The 22101-nt window shown below is 36.3% G+C and overlaps 1 protein-coding gene across 2 annotated transcripts in view; it reads left to right on the top strand.

Moving 5' to 3' along the window:
- The window catches only part of LOC134740482 (pseudouridylate synthase RPUSD2-like), a 548963-nt gene that overhangs the window by 186182 nt on the left and 340680 nt on the right, over positions 1-22101 (top strand). The window lies entirely within an intron of this gene.

Raw genomic sequence — 22101 nt, 5'->3', positions numbered from 1 at the left:
TAATAAACCCTACAAATAAGTAAAAAAATACAAATAAATAACTTACAATTTTCACAGTTATAAACGTTGTTTAATAAACGTTTACATATGTTAAAAATGCCTGTATGTTTTGATGACAATATTGTGTTTACAAAATTGTAATGGTAAGGCAAAATTTACATAAAATGTAAGTTTTTGCCACAAGTGTTTAATAAACGAGGGTAGACTTCATTCTTTTTAATTTAGAATTTTAGTAGGTATCTCACGCAATACATTTCTTATGGAATCGGTTTACCTATTTTAAATCATGGACAATGATAAGAAAATGACAATTTTGTCTCTCATATACGACAATAATAGAATATTATTTAATGAAAAACTAACTCACGAAATGAAAATCAACAAGTGGAAAGAGATAGCTGAACAGTTAACATATTTGAGTGTTTGCATGCATTAAACGCAAAATGTATCCTTTTACGAAAAACTCTTCGTCTTCGTTCATTATCACTATGGTCACTATTGCTGTCACTACTCGTTTTTTATTCTTATTTAGATTGTCCGGCACACCTCATCAAGTTTTTACACATCATGAGAGTGCCTGTCAGAATTATACTACAATTTACAAAATATGTAAACTTGTGATTACTATTATGTGTTCAATAAAGTAGTTTTCCATACAAAATTGTAAAATTGTACCTGTGAAGTGAAAATGTTTATTGAACCAAATTATGTAAAATTGTAGACACAATTGTACAATTATGTAAGTTTTCCACCATGACAAATTTGTAAGTCACATTTTTTATTGAACAGGTACTTGTAGAATTGTAACCTGTCACCTACAATTTACAATTTGTAATATTTATTAAACAGGCCCCTGATGATAGTCAGAAGCATTAGAAATTGGTCACTCTGTATGTATACTTTCAGATCGTTTGTCGTACAAAATATCCATAAAATCGATTCAAGAATATTTTTAGACAACATTGAAAAAAAAAATGAAAAATCTTAGAATGCAGTTTTGTTTCTTTTTAAAAATAAAAGAATGTTTCCTTTGAGCAAAATTACCTAACTTTCCCTCTAGGGCCCATTCATTCTTTCCACACTGTATAGGTATATTTATACATTACGATATAAGGTCTCGGGCACTGGAGGGCTTGATCAGTTTTTAGTTTAATATATTATTAATTATGAAAAAAAAAATGACATAAATACAATATATAAATATGTATATCAATACAAAATAATCCTACACCGGAACAAGTGACGCAGCAGAAAACAGTTGTGTCGCCAACATTTATTAAAAAGATTTTTATTAAGTACTAGCTTTTGCCCGCGACTTCGTCTGTGTGGAATTAGTAATTTGGGTACCTTAATTTTTAAACAAATCTGCTTTTTAATCCATTATTTTTTCACCCCCAAATTGGTCCACACTATAGATTTCCACCCCATTGTTTACACCCTTAAGGGATGATTTCGGGGATAAAAGTTATTCTATATCCTTTACCACAGCTCAAACTATCCCCATACCAAGTTTCATCTAAATCGTTTCAGCGGTTATTGATTCCCCATACAAATTTCCACCCCCCTTTTCTCCCCCTTGAGGGGTAAGTTCTGATATAAAAAGTATCCTATGTCCTTCTCCGGGAGTCAAACTATCTGTATACCAAATTTCAACTAAATCGGTTCAGCGGTTTAAGCGTGAATAGGTAACACACAGACAGACAGACAGACAGACAGACAGACAGACTTTTGCATTTATAATATTAGTATGGATAATATGTTAGTTTGTAAGAGCTTTAAGTATGATATATATAAAAAAATATATTTGAAAAGCAACAAATAGTAAAAAAAACTACCCCTACACCGTTCCACCCTCAGTGTGAGCCGGGTAGCGAGCCGAGCCGCACGCTTATCGATCGCGACATACGTGTCAAGTGTGTGTTTACGCCGGCGAGTTTGACAAAACGATCAACCTGTAGATGTACGAGTCGATAGTCCATTATAGACTTAAAGCATACGCGGTAAGGTTGAAATTTGAATAGTTTTTATTAGGCTGATTGTTTAGTGATAGTTATACAGTTTTTTGTTGTTTAGTTTTTACATGTTAAGGGGCCCACTGACTATCAGCCCGCTGGACGATATCGGCCTGTTAGTTGTTCAGAACTGTCAATTTTTTTTTCTAACAGGCCGATATCGTCCGGCGGACTGATAGTTAGTGGGACCCTTAAGTCTTTCACTGTTGTTTATTATTTTAGAAGTGCTATTGGACTAGTTATAAAGTAGATATGTGTCTGCAAATCTGCATAGATGTGTTTACGTTATATATTTCTATTATCAGATTATTTCCATATCAGGTCTGTTTATAATTAAATACTAAACAGTGGGTACTCTTTCGATGTTATATTACATACCTATATTAGAAAAATAATGTCTTGAAACTGATATCATACTAAAACAATAGCAAACATAATTACGAGTATGTTCCTATATCGTTCGAAATGTTTGAGCTCATATTTTTTTTATTTTTCTTATTTATTCAACAGATTACACAGTATGTCAGTTAAAACCAATTCACTGTGGAATTTATATAAAGTGTACACAATTATATTACATTAAATAGGATTTTACATGTTTTCTAAAACATACAAACTTTGCATATACAAATTTACAAATTAAAGGAAAAATTTTAACATTCCCCGCTTCGGGCAAGACTCGAACTTGCGACTTTTTGAACACCGGTCCGATCGCTCTTAACTGACCTACTACCGAAGCTTACCAGAAGCGTGCAAATTTTTCTATTCGGTCCTTCCAGCGGTGAATTTGTCAACCGGGGTGAATAGGGATGGCTGGGGTGAATAGGGATGACTGGGGTGAATAGGGATGGCCGGGGTGAATAGGGATTAGGGACAGCACTTATAATGTGATTTACCTGACAATTTCTTAATAACTACCTAAACAAACTGACTCTTAATAACGACCTAATCATACAAAATCTACTATTATTTTCAATTGATTGATACAATTTGTATGGGTATTTTTTATGGAATTGTCAGGTATATCACATTTTAAGTGTTGTCCCTATTCACCCCAGCGATCCCTATTCACCTCGGTTGACGGTACTTCAGATGGAAATCATTGTAAAATACAGTAACATAATGTTGATTTGGGTAAGTTTGAATGAAAGGGTGACATGGTAAGCCACGAGATCTGCATTCGTCTGTAAAGCCTTTTAGACAGATGTACTCGTATAAGCCTTTCGGGTTGATTGCCAGATTCGGGTACACAAATGAATTATTTTCTGCGCAATGTAAGAATAACAGAAAAGCATTTTCGAAATGTTCTGGTTTCAGGGTTCTATATCTAAAGGGTCTGGTCGTCGGTATCGCGCGGGCCGTAGGCTTTTTTGCCTCCGACGTAGTGTAAAGAAAACCGTAACTATTTTGTACCAATGTACTTTCTATACAAGGAATCTCTATACATGTAATATTGGGTATGTAAGGCCACGGCAGTCAGTGTACATGTATATGAGGATATGAATATGTGGATAAATATCTTCGACACAGGAATGTTTGAAGGCATCCACCCTTAAAGGGGCCTTTTTAGATCAAGTTTACCTTTTAGAGCGCTTTTATTCCGAAACTTCACTTCTAAAATCTACCCTAATACCATCCTATAAGGTTCATTTTAAAATAAAGTAAGAAAATGGAGTTAGTGTTAGTACTTATGAGAAGGCGAGCAAGTTTGTTGGTATGTTACGTGCAAACGGGAAATAGGGTAAATGTGCTTTGAATAGGTGCGTTTTAAGCTTCGTTTTTGCGATCATTTTATGATATGACGGACTAAATAAATTAAGTTATTATAAGTTTTGACCGTCTACTTTCACCGTAGTGTTTGTTTATAAACTAAGGTGAAAAAGGAGTCCAGATTATCAAAAAATCGTGGTAGGTAAAAGAGTCAATAGCATATAGTTGCCAAAAAATACGTTGTCAATTTTTTTTTTTGAATATTTTGTCATTAAAAATCAAAACTACAATCATTCAACTGAAACAAAACGTATAACCTTCAATATATTCTCCTTAAGCGTAGATACAGAAACGCAAACGTTTGTAAAACATATCAACAATATGCCATTAAAGATAACTATGAAAACGGATTATATCGCGTATATTCAAACGTCAGGTATATTATAAATTCAATATACGCGATATGATCCGTTTTCATAGTTTTATTTCATGAGTAACTACCGCGGTAACAATACAATATTAAAATGCCACCAATAATTTTACGGTTTAGACTCACTTGTTACTCATGTTTAAATTCGATCAATATGCCACATTAAAAAAATATACTTTCTAATATATACATGAGTTGCTGTATGTTTTAAACGTAATATTTAAATTATTTTTCTCAAAAATGGACGGCAAAGTCGACGTTGCCGGTTAAAAAGTAGGTCGCGAAGTGCGTAGTTTATGGTCAGTCAAAAAATTAAAAAGTTAAAAACATTGCAGTCTCGATTTCGGGACTGCAATGTTGCATACAAATTCCATTATTTGTCGAGTTCCAAACTTTTTAAAAGTTGAAGTGGCCATATCAAATGAAGGCATAGGTCCATTAAACAGCCAAACAGATGATCAGTACTTATTATTATAATGTTGGTACCGCGACTATTTAGGTGTCTCAAATGGGTTGGCGTATTTTCAGCAGAAAAATACACTTCTATTTTTAATTAAAAAAATAAAAAGGCGGCAAAGCAAATCTTTTTACTTTTTTCTGTGAAAATATATACATAAGAACGTTGCTTCTGTAAAATATTTGTATTATATTTGTATTTATTGCGCCATTTTTGAGAAAAGTACTATATATGACTCGGCTGGAAGGCTACTTGCTGGCTTCGGATTCAATTAAACGGACTCCCAAGATCGTCCGTTTAAAACGAATCCTTAGCCAGCAAGTAGCTACTTCCGAGCCTCGACAATAATGTACTAATATAAATCTGAAAAATGTATGTTTCAAGCGCGACGAGTCGAGGCGCCTGTAATGAAATTTCAATACAAGATTTAATTCCCGCCTGCAAATTCCTATTTCCCGGAATTTGTAAATACATATATACAACTCTTCAGTATTTTTATCAATACTAAAAAAACATTTCACCAAAATAGTAGCAATAGTTTAAATATAAAATTACAGCATGATATCAAATGTCTATGTTTTCAGTCATTTATTTAGCTTTATTAAATCATTTTACGGTTTAGACTCACTTGTTTTAGTCACTCGCGCGACCTGTTTCGGAGAGCCTAGGTCTCCTTTCCTTCCAAGTGAGTGAGTAAACCGTAAAATGATTTAATATTAGTATGTCTCACAACAGTTTAAATTCGATTATTTAGTTTTGTTCAAAAACCACAAAATGTTTAATACTCTGAGTGGCGGCCGCGGTTATTAGGATTTAGGCAACGGTTCGGTTTGGATTCCGGTTTCAGTATTAAATAAACACGCCATTTGTGTTTGTCGATGCAAAAACTGACGTTTTAGAGTTATTGCATTTTAGTAGGAACCGGAGCGCGCAAATGGATTACAAAAACCGGCCAAGTGCGAGTCGGACTCACGCAAGAAGAGTCCGTACCATTACGCAAAAATCGGCAAAGAAAATATTTTATTCTGTTTTTAGTATTTGTTGTTATAGCGGCAACAGAAATACATCATCTGTGAAAATTTCAACTGCCTAGCTATCACGGTTCATGAGATACAGCCTGGTGACAGACAGATGGACAAACAGACAGACGGACAGACGGACAGACAGACAGACAGACAGACAGACAGACAGACAGACAGACAGACAAGACAGACGGACAGACGGACAGTGGATTCTTAGGGTTGGGTGTAGGGTAATAGGGTCCCGTTTTTACCCTTTGGGTACCGAAACCTGAAAAAGAGGTTTATAGTTTATTATGCCAAGTTATTGGTTAGAAGAAAAATCCTTTGTAATAAGCCAGATGACAAGTTTTTCCTATTGTATCAGTCGACCCGGTTTATTTTGCGGATCGACATGGAACCCATTCAAGCAATACATTGCATTAAAGCAATACGCAATTTACAAACACAATACAAAATATTTATTTATTAATAAAATATAACATTAACAATAACATTTATATTTTTCATTTTAATCATTCAAAGTTTATCTGATTTTTTTTTACATTTTATTTTTCCCATTTATTGTGATGATGAGGTGCTCATTTTCTATTTATTTAAATTATATTTTGTTATTAAATTCAACATGTGTCATCATCGCGTTTGTATAACTAACGCACCAATATCTTGCAGGTATCATATTGCGTTTGCACACACCTTCACTGCATAAAGGAATATTTACTGCCTGGTTATTAAAATATCAAATGCACTAACAATATTATGTATACGTCTCACTTATATGAAGATATAGACGTCGCTATTATGTTTCATGTTTCTGTACCTGTCATGTGTATACTAATTTGAACCTTAAACACTATTAATAAGGTACAAACTGCTACAAGTACTTAAGCAGATTCGATTTTATCGTACGGAGTTCATTGAATTAACGCCTCATACGTCTCGTAGGCTTACGTCTGGGGTCTACGACCTCTACGGCGTAGCACGTCTACGACTAATGAATTTCGTAGAGTTCAACTCTGTTTTTATGTGTTTGCTAACACTTTCGTAATAGGATTTGTTGTTCAATAATTGAATTTATGAAACACTTCATTGTTAGGTTTATTAGTGTTAGGGGTAATTAGGAGAATAATTAACCATTTGAGCTTATAATAGGTACATATTTACAAAACTAGTTCTGCTAACGAGTTGACACAGACAACCCGACTAACCATTAAAACTGCGGCCTCTTTCCCTGAAGTTTTTATTAGTAATAGCGTAATAGCCTCTAAATAAGTTTTCAATTTTAGTGTTTTCTCACAACTACGCAATACAACTACGTTAGGGTGCGTAAAATTTCTCGTACCTAGTATATTTAATATAATTTGACAACTGTTTGTTATATGTAACAACTTTAATCTGACCCTATTCATGCAAATAAATAATTTATGATTATAAAATTTTTAAACAAAAAAAATGGACGCCTATAAATGTGACGTTTTCAACCATAAGGTACCACATTGTCGCTTGTCGCTAAGGTTGATTTCAAATTAAAGCTATATGGAAATAGCGCCTTTATGACAATCGACAATAATTACCCTTTTGGTTGAGAATGGCACAAATATAAAAATAGTTTAGTACCGTCAACCGGGGTGAATAGGGACGGCCGGGGTGAATAGGGACAAAACTTATAATGTTATTTACCTGTCATTTACATTTCTTAAAAAATAGCCACAAAGTATGTCATATAAAACCTACTATTATTTTGAATCGAATGATATAATTTGTATCAATATATTTTAAGCTATTGTCAGGTAAATTACATTTTAAGTTTTGTCCCTATTCACCCCGGTTGATGGTACTATGAGAATAAAAATTAAAATAGTAAAAAAAAAACATTCACACATGTTACTTTGCTAATTAAATATTACTTAATTAGAAATTTCTTAATTGTCGTAACGCAATGGAATCAAATAGCTTAAGACTAATTCCAGCTCCTCAACTATGTACAATTTTTTGTGCAATTCATGACCAAAGGTTCGGTTTCGGCCGAAACTAGAGCAAAACTGAACATTTTGGGTTCATTTTCGGTAAAAAAATCCGGTTCTGAACGGACACTACCTATATAAAACTATCAGATCATTTGCAAGGCTCTCATCTTAACTATGTACAAGTTTTTTTGCAGTTCACGGCCGAAGTTTCGGTTTCGGTATAAAACCCATGTTGTGGCCGAAGGTTCGGTTTCGGCCGAAACTAGAGCAAAACTGAACTGTTCGGGTTCGGTTTCAGTAAAAAATCCGGGTCTGGACGGACACTAGGTAAGGTGCAGGGGGACAATTTCGCTTGAGACCAGTTGAAATTATCCCGCTTAAATCTATTGACTTTTTTTGCAAAAATAAACATAGCCACATAAATAAATTACGCCATGACTAACCACAGGAGCTCAGGTTAAGATGTGCAAGTTAACTGTAACGAGACTTATTACCTATAGTTGTAATTGTCCCTTGACGGGATAATTACAACTATTTTTGTCTTTTTATATTAAATGCTCATTTTAAAGTATACAGACTCAACATTTTTGGATGTGTGTCTAAAAGAATAAAACCAAGATAACTAATCCACAGTATGAAGGCAATTAACATTAAACGTACTGTAATTAGTAGGTGGTCAAAGTTGCACTTTATAGCTTACCAGTCGAAATTGCCCCGCTGCACCATTATATAAAACTTTTAGATCATTTGCAAGGCTCATTATAATTCATTTTCATAAAAGTAACAGTTTCTCTATGATTACAAACGTCCAACATCAAAGCTGCCTATTACTGAACAAATCGATACCGATGATACTTGTCAATTTTATCATTTGTCACTTGAATGTAACATAATTGTGGGAAAAGACACTGGTGTACATCCATTGACCGAGTTCGGTCTCCGTTTCAGCTTAGGTGAAAATGTTTTCATGCCTACCTAAAATGCATTTTTTGGCAAAAACCTTAGAGGATTTCCAAACGGAGTAGCCATTAACAGGCGTTCCCCTCTGTAAAAAATAAGCGGCCAATGGTCATACCCCGAAGAGTGTCAAGTACCGGCGGTTCCGCGGCCGGCTCCTTGACACTGCGGGGTTGCGAACTGTATCGCAGCCATAATTGTGTGTTTTTAGTTTTAGTTTTTTTATAATAATATGTACCTATATGATTGTATGTTAGTTTTAGTTTTAAAAATAGGAAAAATTGTTTTTGTTTCACGTAAGTACGATGGTAACCGATCAATTAACAGTTACTGAGTGTGCAGGGTTAGTCCTGCTCACGTCGCATCACCCTGTATCATAATAATAATATCATTTTGTTCTCATTCGCCCCTGCGTCTCGCTCAAGCGCGCGAATGATAACTATAACTGACGTAATTTAGACATCGTTTTGATGTCCGGTGCACGTTCAAATTAGCCTATTAATTATATATTGAAGTTCTGGGCCATAGTTGTATTACTGGATGGTGTTACGGTAAGAGATTGAATGAAAATTGTCAAAGGTTGACTGGAAGAGATCCCTTATAGGGATAAGTCCGCCTTTGTACATTGTGTATATTTTTGTTCTTTTATTGTGTTTGTAATCTGTCTTATGTACAATAAAGTGTTTACATACATACATAATATGACCCGTTCCCATACCTCTCTAATGTAGTTTCTGACAGTTTCATGCATCGCGAGCATGAAATTATGGAGCAATCAGGTTGACGGATTCTTATAAGGCTTCATTCTATTTTGAAACTGTAAATCTGTAGGTATTTAATACGTACTTGCTGATCGAAACACACAAATAACAAAAGCGACTCAATAGTTGCTTTTGTTATTTATGTGTTTTGCAATGCAATCATTGGTACCATTTGTCACGATTTGTTCACGCGTCTCACAATTTTTCTTCCCACGTTTTTCCTTTATGTTACACGTCACACCCCTGATAATTAATGGTACCACGTTAATTACACATTAAGATATCCCAAGTTACACGGAATAACAAAATACAGCTTACGTAAGCGGAAGTAGAGGTTACTAAAGATTTATATCGTAACTCGAGTACTTTGCCCACACAAATGTGCACAAGTATTCGCGGCATTGCATGTGGTGCTTATTAAATAGTTCTGAAACAACGAAAGATGTAAGATTGTTAAGTTTGTGTTTAATGTTTAATTATATTGGGATAGTGTTTTCCAAATCAAATTAAAACTTGTCAACAAAGTAACAACATTTAAAATAATATTGTCTTCGGTTGCCGCGATAGACTCATGGAATAAAACTATGAAACGGATTATATCGCGTATATCTTTACTTGGAAATCTTACACAGATTGACTAAGTCCCACGGTCCCAATGAGGCTTGTGTTATGGGTACTCGGACAACGATATACAGGGTGGCCAAAAATAAGTTCATTCCCGCTGACAGGGAGGTTTTGGGATTGTACTGAGCAACTTTAACTATGGGACCAACCCCGAATTCGCTTTAGCTGCTGTTGTACCGAAAGTATGTACCTATAATTACGAGCTATTTACATAATTGTTAAAGTTAGCCAAGGAAATGAAACAAGGGAAAATAAATTTTTCATCAGAATATTATGTTCCGTAACAGTCTAATTTAATAAAAATATTTATTTTACTATGTGAAAGTGTTCTGTGTGTTGTAAATAAAGGCTATTTTTTTTTTTTTTTACTTAAATTATAAACGCATAAATCGTATCAAACTAACAGGCAAGCTTTAATTTACTCGTAACTATCTTTTAAAAAAAACTTATAATTGAACGTTTTTTTTTAAACAACAAGACTGTTCTTGCGGCAAAAGGACGGAGGCCTTCGAACTTGCTTATCGAACGTTATATTTAACTTCGCACGTCAAAGGGACATACGGGTCACGTCATTCACGAAAAAGGGCACAAGTGATAGAAAAAACCGGCCAAGTGCGAGTCGGACTCGCCCACCGAAGGTTCCATACTTTTTAGTATTTGTTGTTATAGCGGCAACAGATATACATCATCTGTGAAAATGTCAACTGTCTAACTATCACGGTTCATGAGATACAGGCTGGTGACAGACAGATGGACGGACAGGCAGCGGAGTCTTAGTAAGAGTGTCCCGTTTTTACCCTTTGGGTGATCGATCGATCGATCAGTTCGATCTAAAATAACATAACGCATTTTTAAAATAAATTTTCATGTTAACAGCATGTAAATAGTAACACTGCTCCCAGCCCGCGCAGCATGGTTTCCCCTATCACTAAGTCCGTCACTTTCGCACTCACATACTTGTTAGAACGTGACAGGCATGGTGATAAGCGTACCGTGCTACGACTCCTGCACTTTAAAGGGGTCCACTGACTATCAGGCCGCCGGACGATATCGGCCTGTCAGTTGTTCGGAACTGTCAAATTTTTGTTCTAACTGACAGGCCTGTATCGTCCGGCGAACTGATAGTCAGTGGCCCCCTTAAGGCAGAATATACCCATGGCAGGTCAGCAAGGAGGTAAAATGGGACTTGAAAATTTCAACTCCATGAGTACGTTTCGAAATTTTATAATCTTGTTATGAAACTGCTATGATTATGATCACGTGATATTAATTCAACCAGAAACCTCACTGTCACCAGCGCACAGATCATACAAGTTTAAAAACCAAATAAATTAATATGTAAATTCGAATCGTCCTTCATTTCATGAAAGCACAATCCATTTTTTTCATGAAATACTCGTAGGCATCCACATTGTCTTTTGGCGGCTTCCGATGTCAGGGAGTAAAATGTTTTGTTTTTATCAGCCTATAGAATATGAGTATATATATCCCACTGCTGGGCCCAGGTATCATTTTATTCGTGAGAGGGCTTGGGTTAAAACATTTTTATTATTTGTACCAAAAATAAACCTATGTGCTCTTAAGCCAGCTGTGAATTACATCATAATAGGATCTTTACTAAAATTACATCCCAAAATGGGATTTGGCCTGATTTACGAGTAATGGGAAATAAGATACCACACTTTCCCCTCTCTGCGGTGAGAGGAATGTCTGAGGCTTTATTGGAGAGCCCCACGGTGTTCGCAAGGAATATCGATGAGGGTTGTTCGATATGGTTTAATGCCAGTTATAAGAACATTTTTTTTAAATTGTTTTTACCTATGTATATACATTACGGCGGTTACGACATATTCAACAAAAATTGTCATTTAAACTATTATGTAAAAGTAGTGATAAGTCAACGCCCATTTTAAGTAAAGTTGACGAAATAATAAAGTGACCCGATCTTGTTCATACTTGTTCGAGAGATCGGGTCACTTTATATTACGTATTTTTTAAAGTTGTTAGGTATATATATAGGAAAAAACTAAAATCTAAAGATTTATAAGCTCTTTTATTAACCTTCCTCCAATAAATAAATATAAATAAATAAATAAATTCGTTTATTGACAGGCAAGTGACACCCATAGAAATTTTACCTACAAATAATTCAACTAAATACAAAGAAAAAACAAAAGTTAATAAACATATAATAAAATAAAATTAAAATAATACGATATGTACGATATGTAATAAACATAATAATTAAAATTTAACTTTTGTGTAATGTTACCATGTAATAAAACTATGAAATTATATCGCGTATATTGAACTTATAATACATCCCGAAGTTTCAAACCCTTTACAGCGTTCGTGGTCAACGGGTGACTGAGGAAAAACTACAAAGTGCAAAAATATCCACATACTAAAAATACCGATACCAACCAATGTTACCAATTAATTAAATGTAATTTAATAATAGCCATTTTACCTTACCGAAAATTAAAAAAGTAAGTATTAAAACGTTTGTGCATGAGCAGCTACTATCAACTACTATAATTCTTCTTAAATATTTTTTATCCTAAATGTATGTTTCACCCAACAAGTAAAAAATTAAGTAGGGACAGTCAGCAAAACTATTAACTTAACAGCCCTGCACATATTTTTATATGCTTCTAAGTTAATAATTTAACAACCTTCATTCGTACTTCTCGTAATCCTCCATAAAAATAACCTTTCTATATAATTTGCCCTCTTATCTTCAGGATTTAAAGGCCCTAAAGATTTAACCCTCTAAGTTTTAAAGAATGTACAGTGAGGGTGATGGCCAGCGGCTCTTAATGGACAAAGTTTTTCTTCCACAAATCTTAGTCTCACGGGTCTTACTGTGGTTTTCTTGTGGTACAATTTAAAAGAATTTCGCCACTTGCCCGAAAACTGGTGTAGCTGGAGGCCTTACCCAAGTCTCAATTGTTTAAAGACAACGCCGACCGAAACTTTTATAATGTACAGAAATAATAGCGCGACCTTTCGTTTCTATCTTACGGCCTGGCCACAACATTGCGCGACTACCATAGGTCGGAGCGAGACACAGCGATAGGACCTTTCGTTCCCACCTATGGTTGTTGCCAGGCCGTTATATCAATACATTTTTACCCGTCGATGGCGTTGTTCGATAAACGAACATCTTGATGGCTATGGCCCGGAGCCCGATTTAGAGGGTACAACGTGTTGCCTCTCTGTTGCACTTGTAAATTCGTACGTAAGTGTGAGAGGGAAGCAAAACGTCGAACGACGTTCGCGGTGTAGATTAGACAACTTGTTACGGTTTTGATCTTATGATGACACGATCTTGAACATCGCTCACGGTGATTGGTGCATGCGAAATGAACTGAAAATCGTCAATTACAAAGACGATCGCGTATCAAAGCCAGTTCAAAGTAAAACGCAAGCCAGGCGCTAATTTCGTCGGTCATCCTCATAACGTCACCTAGCCCTCCTGCAGGTAATAAACTTAGTTATATGCTATTGTAAATAAATAATATCGTCCTACGGCTGAATCGCGGGAGAAAGACCGTCAGGCTGGTGTCTCGAAAGCCTTCAGAAGCCAGTTAGTTAGTTAGTGTTTCTGGGCATGTTCCGCAACTCGACAACTATTGTGCCTATTTTGCGTGAAACGAGGTAGCGCTCCTCTAACCACCCCAGCTCCTCCATGAAGCCTAGCAATGTATTTAGGTTCCTAACTGTCTCTTTTAGTGTGCACGGAGTCACTAGGTATTTGCTCCTGTTTACTTCTACCTATTTGCAGTCTTGGAGAATGTGTTTTGTTGTTTCCTCTTCTTCTATGCACGCTCTGCACAGGGGGCTGTCTGTTGTACCCATATTGTGTAGGTGTTTGTGGTTATGTCCTGTAATTAATCCTAGTATTTTGCGTAGTTGGTGTCTAGGTGTCAGAAGCCAGACTGGAGCATCTAGCACTTATCTATTTACATGCACCAAGCCCCTATTTCATTGCCTAAGTGGTTAAGGATGATGTTTAATGAAGCTCGTGAACATCAATTGCCGCTCTGTTGTTGTTGTTGCACAAAATACTGTTGTGAGTTCGCTTTGACTCCATCCTTAGACCATAAATAATCACCAAGACCAAGAAGTTGCAACAAAATCCAACGACTTTTCCTGGTGCCTTTCCAAAGTGCATTAAAGTTCACTTTGAAATGTTTTTGTGAACGCTGCTGGTATTATTTGTTTAAACCAAATGTTTGCGTTCTTGTTTCAAAAACCCGCGAAGTGGTCGCCATGGCCGAAATCTACCGGAAGGATCATAATCATTATCGTCATAAAACGTCATAAGTTTTGTAGTACTGTCAAGTATTAGTTTGCTGTAAGCCTTCTGTGGCTTACTGTCGGACATTACTAAAGTAATTGTGTATAACTGAAACGTCCGCAGAGGATAACGTCAGAATCTTACGGTTTTACGTAATGAAATTCACAGACGTAACAGAAATTCTCAGAACCGCCGGCTTATTCGAAATTCGAAAATTCTCGCTTTGTGTAAAGCAACAGTGCAGCGAAATACCATTTATCTGGATGTTGAATAGTTCCGGATTTAGTCTATTGGCCGTTGCCAAACGTATGGGAATAAACTTAGGTGGTGGACTTGTTGGGTGAAGTAAAGCGTTTTTATATGGACGGTAAAATGATATCTCAACTCAATCTCCTAATAAAAAGTCCAGCTATCTGTAGGTATATCTTTTTTTGGTAAATTACAAAAATACTTTTGTTTCTTAACAAAATATTCTTCCTTAACGAAATCGATAAACATGTTGCAAATATTATCGCAAAAATATTAGAACAATTACCGCTCCGCTTCCCACCTTCTCGCCCGCCCGCTGTCATGTCACAATATCCCCGTTGCGCACGCGCCGCAGCCGGTCTGTTCCGAAGATCTTTTTCAAACTAAATTCGTAGTAACGAGGTGTCAATTTATAAATATGAAAGCCTTTTTAATAAATTAGTTAAAAAAATTATCTCTATTTTCAATTGTTTATTTAATACAGTGCAAGCTTAAAGTACTACACCAATTCACTTACACCCTAGAACAATAGATATATAAATGTCAGGAAAATTACAAAAAAAAACATGCAAACAGATAAAATGTCAAGAAAGATACTTACAAATTCAGTCAAATAATTACAATGTTAAGTTTATAAAATATCTAAATATGATAGGACAATCTTACACATACCGACCTAGTCCGACAGTAAGCTCAAATAGTAAGCTAAATAGTATGTAAGTTTATTTTTCCGCTTCGCTTATCACCTTGCCACCCGCTCGCTGTCATGTCACAATGTCCCCGTTGCGCGCGCGTCGGTTTCTCCCAAAGATTTATTTTAAACGAAATTAATAGCACGGAAGTACTATTATTTCGAAAGCCTTCTTTGTTATTAAATAGTATATATCTTGTGTTTCAAGATTTTCTTTAAGATTTAGTATGAATATATTGAACATTAAAAAAACCGCTTAGCTTGTAAGCGACAGCCTTGGCCTTTCTTCTTCCTCGCGTTGTCTCGGCATTTTTGCCACGGCTCATGGGAGCCTGGGGTCCGCTTCGTCGACGGTGTTGCAACTTCCGCTCCGCTTATCACCTTGTCGCCCGCTTGCTGTCATGTCACAATGTCCCGGTTGTGCGTGCGCCGGTTTGTCTCGAAGATTTATTTCGGAGCGTGCGAATCGCGATCTTTGATGTCGGCAGTCGGGGCACTGGCCTGCCGTGTCACTGGGACTTTTAGGGGAATTGGACGATATTAAAATGTGTTCATAATTAGTCAATCATGACACGCAAAATAAATTGACATTTAACGTGTCACTAACTTAATTTTACGCATGACATATTTTACCTCCACCTCCACCGATGAACAGTTTCCAGAAGCCCAGATCAAGTAATAGTAATAGTATAGCATACCGACTACACAGGTTTCGTTGCTTTTGAAATCGTTGACTATTTTCAGAGGTGTTTTCCTTAAAAAATAAACTATGATAACTGTGTGACACCTTCAACAGTTTATACTCGTTATGTTGGTTGTCTGTTATGTAAATATACGTACTATATACCAGGGATGCGAAACTCCTAGCTTCGGGCAAAGTCGGCTCCGTTCGGCTCAGCATTGCTCCGAGGAATTATTAGGGTTGGCACATCATGACGTCCCTTTGCGTGCACGACCACAGATAAGATAATGACTTGAATTTCGACAACCCTAAATAGCTGAAAGGGATAGTGCCATATATTAGAAAGGGACAGCATGATTCGACCCTAACCCGCTGTCAAACTTCGGATTTGTAGGAAGTTTCCTTTCTGTACGGTAGTACTATTATTTATTCTGTGGCTATACCATTCCAGTATACCTACTATATATAAATGCATAAACACAGTTTAGTAAGACAGGAAATTAGTTCCATTTTTGACCACCGGCAGCTAAGTATGTGTGAGTACTCGGGCACCGGAAGTTGTTTGTCGTCGCATCCGACTTGGCAACACGTTTCCGGTCCGCCGGCTCTGGATTTCGTGGCTCCGGGAAATATTATTCTAGGCCCGCAGAAAACTGAGGCTAAAGAAAGTGCACTTTTACTTATAACAGCTGATTTTCGGTAGGAAAAAGTTGCTGTCATATGTGAAGTTTAATTTGTGTAAAGCGCATTCTTCCGAAAATGTCATAAAATTGAATATCGCAGTAGTCTCTCTTATTCACGCTTTTTCTAACACTCTTCGCTTCGCTCGTCGTCGCACCTATTTTTTGACTCGGGCAGAATATCGTGGAAACTAGTTTTAACTAGTGAAAACGCGCTTTACCTAATCAAAACTAGTTTTAACTGAAATTAATTTTGAATAATCAGTAAATACTTTTTTCACCATTTGAAAAAACTATTTTTGACAGAAAAATCCCAGTTAAAATAAAACTAGTTTTCTCTAAGGCGTTTCGAAAACCTAGTGAAAACGCGTTTTAAATAGGGAGACGCGATTTCATTTCTTACGGTTAGCTTATACATAATAGGTATTATAGCGTTTTTTGGATGTTACAGTGAACTAGTTTAAAAAGTTGACTTTATGAAGCATTTAAATTCGCGGCACATTTGCCCAGTTTCATACAGTTTAAACGGCTATGAGACGTTATATTTTTCACGTAACCAGCCTCTCGTAATGCTGGTACGTGTTTGATAATAAATGCTTTGTTGGCTATGCTCCATGCCATAAAATTGTTACTGTAGTAATTTAAATAGCATATGTAAAAAATATTATTTATTTATTTTAGGGTATGGCGTAACATTGTAGGCAATGTTAATAACTAAAAGTATAACTTATTATAAGTCGACATCTAGGCCACGCAGCCAACCGATCGCGTCAGGTGTCAGTCCTCCGGGCTACCTTGGAAACGCCTCTTTTTTTATACTACGTCGGTGGCAAACAAGCATACCGCCCGCCTGATATTAAGCAGTCTCCGTAGCCTATGTACGCCTGCAACTCCAGAGGAGCTACATGCGCGTTGCCGACCCTAACACTCCTCTCCCTCGTTGAGCTCTGGCAACCTTAATTACTCACTGGCAGGAACACAACACTATGAGTAGGGTCTAGTGTTATTTGGCTGCGGTTTTCTGTAAGGTGGAGGTACTTACCCAGTTGGGCTCTGCTCTAGATCTGGAATGACATCCGCTGTGCTGTGCCCTACCACACAAAGCGAGATGTCATTCACAGTGCCCATACCTCTCTTTTGGACGTAGTTTAAGGACATACCCGGGTGCCGGGTCTTTGGGCATCTATCAACAATGTGCTGCGTAGTTTGTTCTTTAAGGCCGCAGTCACACAATGGAATCTCGTTCCATCCCCATTTGTGTCGCACATAATTGCACCTGCAATTGCCTGTGCGGATTCTATTGAGGCGACACCAGTATTTCCTCTGAATCGAGAAGCCCTTCGGCTTTCGAGTAGGGTATTATAAGAGAAAAACCACACATACACGGCTTGAGTATTCAACGTTTAGGCCTCGATTTATTTACAATTAGATATTGTCATTATGTGTATCAAAGATAGATATAACTCCGTAATAGATGGATACAGTCTAAGGAAAAAACGTGCCTGAAAAGCACGAAAATTTGATTCTCGATCAGATGGCGCCACTAGCTTTGGCACTACTCTCGTATAGAGGGCGTTGACGGTTTCGTTTGTTATTTATAATTTTAACGCATATCCGTTAAAGAACATGGGTCAAAATCATATAAAAATAATTAATGCAAATAAAAAAATCATTTATCCATATTTAAATACATTTTAACGTATTTTTATAAATCTTCATTTTTAGTTTTAAAGTATGTCGATAGATGGCAGTGAATTTACAGTGGTTACAAAATTTACTATGACAGTACCGCTCTATCTTATTATATCCTCTTTGTGTGTATGTATATTGTCGTTATCATATCTCAGGCGATTAGTAAAGAAGTTGCGCGGTGATTTGTTACGAGAAAGTAGCTGAATTTTGGGGGTAAAACTAGTTTTTAGGGTTCCGTATCCAAAGGGTAAAAACGGGACCTATTACTAAGACTCCGCTGTCCGTCTGTCTGTCCGTCTGTCTGTCAACAGGCTGTATCTCACGAACCGTGATAGCTAGACAGTTGAAATATTCACAGATGATGTATATCTGTTGCCGCTATAACAACAAATACTAAAAAGTACGGAACTTTTGCATGCGTACAAAAACCAAAACTAGCTTAACTGAAGCACCGAGCAATTGGTACTGCATAGATACGGGTGATACTCTTGATGAATTTGTAGATAATATTCCAGAAAATGTTACTCTGACAAATGTTCGTGGAAGAGGCTATTTGGCAGAATGGAATCAGGCCATTATTCAAAAAATAGAACGTGGATTATTTAATAATATCACATTTTTAAGTGTAAGGGATCTTCTTTTGAAAGACGACTTTTTTGGGCATATTTTTTTACAATGTAAAAAGTTACACACTCTTGACGTGTTCATTTAAAATCCTGACACTCTGTGCCTCGGTACACTATCTTTATTTACCAACCTGCATGAGACAAAGCTTAAGAATATAAAGATTAATTTAAGAGCCATAGATTACATCAATATCTTCAATTCATTGTCGAAATATCCTAGTTTGGAAAATATTCACATATGCGACTAACGTGACCAAATAGAACACGAAGCACAAGCAATAAGTGACAAAAGTATCTTTATGCTTATGGAAAAGTGTTACAATTTATACAGTTTATTCATTGAAGCAAAAAGGGATACAGATGAATTGAAACAACTTAAATACAGTTTAGATATTGCGGCAAAGAATTCGGAAAAAGACCATTTAAGCATCCAGGTGTGCTTTTATGACTGCGATATTAACCCATTTGCAGATGTATTCAACCCAAGTCCACTAAATATCACGCAGTGATTTCTTTTGTATATTAATCGATATATTTTTCGGAGTGTTCTTGTTTAAGTTGCTGTAATACTTGTACACACATCACGCACACACACACACACACACACATCATAAAAGTGAAGAGCATAGATGGACTCATTCGCATGACTGAACAGAGAGACATATAGACATATGGTCGCCGACCTCCTGGACGGAGATGGCACGTGAAGAAGAAGAATACCTACTTATACAACAGTTAAATATGTTTAAATAAATATTTGTTTAATATAAAATGGTCATCGGTCTTTTGTCCAGTGTGTCCAATTTCTTCTAGTTCTTACCCTTAAAACGAATAATAAACCCTATGAAGTCAGTCAGCACCGCCGCCGACCAGGTCAGGTCGCCGACCTCCTTGACGGAGATGGCACGTGAAGAAGAAGAATACCTACTTATACAACAGTTAAATATGTTTAAATAAATATTTGTTTAATATAAAATGGTCATCGGTCTTTTGTCCAGTGTGTCCAATTTCTTCTAGTTCTTACCCTTAAAACGAATAATAATCCCTATGAAGTCAGTCAGCACCGCCGCCGACCAGGTCAGGTCGCCGACCTCCTTGACGGAGATGGCACGTGAAGAAGAAGAATACCTACTTATACAACAGTTAAATATGTTTAAATAAATATTTGTTTAATATAAAATGGTCATCGGTCTTTTGTCCAGTGTGTCCAATTTCTTCTAGTTCTTACCCTTAAAACGAATAATAAACCCTATGAAGTCAGTCAGCACCTACAACGTTCAGAACGTTCTTGTTATATACGACTATTTAATGTATGCAACGAGCAAATAATATTTGAAGTATGTTTTAATACACAAATAATAATACTAACGGACGCCTCTTTCCGATGTCGTTTATTAGAATAAGGCTCCAATGTTCATAATTATTGAGTCATATTGTCAGATTATCATTAGTCATAATAATTCTGAAACTGTTAACTTTTCAGGATTCTCGGAAGGTTTATCCTATAGATAGGTTAGGTTAGGTTTGTTTTATGACAATCCTAAAAAGATACGCATTTCTGAGAGAAACCAAATTATGACTAACGAAAAAGCGGACAAACAATACATTATGACTTAAAACTTTATGGGAAACAATAGAGACCCGTTCTAGATGTGTAAAACATCTTCCGCACATTTAATTTTCCACACACTTTCCTGAAAACCTAAACTTTATAAGTCAAGCCTTTCAGCGTTCAAGACTCATTAATTATATGGGATATAAAACAAACATTACGGGCTCGCTAAGCGCCTTCAAAGTCAAAGGATTCTTTCAGCGGGCCCTAAAAAATAAATTACACTGCATTCAAACAAGACGCCGCTTTTTTCCATAACTATGTAGACACATCGGAATTTGATTTAGGTAATCCCGACTTTAATTTTAAGGATATAGGGGAGGTTGTTGCTTGGACGCCTAAGTTTTGAATAGTCTAGTCTACAGGTCATTCCAATGACAGACCGCAAGCCAGAGTGAACCAGTCTACAAGAGATCTTTTTTATCCCGTATATTCCTTACAGATCTCGAAGTGAATTTATGCTGGTTACCTTTAGTCGAACGCTTGACCAGCGATGTGAATATGTCCAGACTTCCATAATACGTGGAGGAATATAATCAAGTTAATGAGGTTTCGGCCTCAAATCTCGCCTGACGCCTTGTCAACAAAGGCGTTGCTAGACATTTGGAGGGATTTGGGTTTAAATAGAGATTATTTTTGTAAAGGCGTGTTTATAGAGGCTGTGTAAAGTGTGGGGTGTGGGGTGGATTTTTGGCTTTTCTGTGAATGTAGATTTATATTTTTGTGTGTGATTACGTATTTACGTTTGTTTACGTATTGATTTGCAATCCTAGCGGCTTAACGCTTTATGAATCGTAAGACTTATCTTAAAATCTAAAGAGAAATATCAGCACATAAAAGGATGAAATGTGACGTTTCCAACCAAAAGGTACCACATTGTCGCTTGTCGATAAAGTTGATTTCAAATTGAAGCTATATGGAAATAGTGCCTTATTGACAACCGATAATGAGCACCCTTTTGGATGAAAATGGCACAAATGATGACGATGTAAAATGAAAGCATTAATTCATTACCTAAGTTTCAATTGAAAATTAAATAAAATGACTTTTTTGACAGTTCTTGCAGTAATGAAGTCGATTTTGCCCAGTTACTGCCCAGATTTTTGACATTTACGGCCTAATCTTCCTTCACTACTTTCGCGCGGCGGGTCATATCTTTTGTTCCCTTTCTATTTTACGGCTTTAAGCTCTCTTAAATAGGACAAAAGCTAAAACAATCCAGCTCCAATATTTTCCTGTCTAAGTAAATATACTTTCTCCAACCAATACCTGTCCTGAGTGTCCTGTCAGTAAGCCATTTATACCTAGGTCGTACAAATTGGTCTAGAAAATCTGCAGGAAGTCTCCAAAGCCTGTTACTGTGAGAGACGTTTACAGAATTCTACTTAGCTTCCAATTCGCTCCTTTGACAGTATGTAATTGGATTTCAGATCGAGAAACTGGCAGGTTTTGTTTTGTGTCGACAATTATAGCTTATTTTCTGGAGATCTGGCCCCTGTTTTACCACTGTTTATAAAAATTGTTACCTGACAATGACAATGTCGCCGTACATTGCTAGTCTAACAAGTAAATGTGTACAAGTTTGGAAACAAATCAAATTATTTTATTAAATATTTTGATTTGCGTTTT

The sequence above is a fragment of the Cydia strobilella genome, chromosome 4 (genome assembly GCF_947568885.1).
Source record: "Cydia strobilella chromosome 4, ilCydStro3.1, whole genome shotgun sequence".
NCBI classification, from domain to species: domain Eukaryota; kingdom Metazoa; phylum Arthropoda; class Insecta; order Lepidoptera; family Tortricidae; genus Cydia; species Cydia strobilella.
This window is presented reverse-complemented; position numbering and strand designations above follow the sequence as displayed.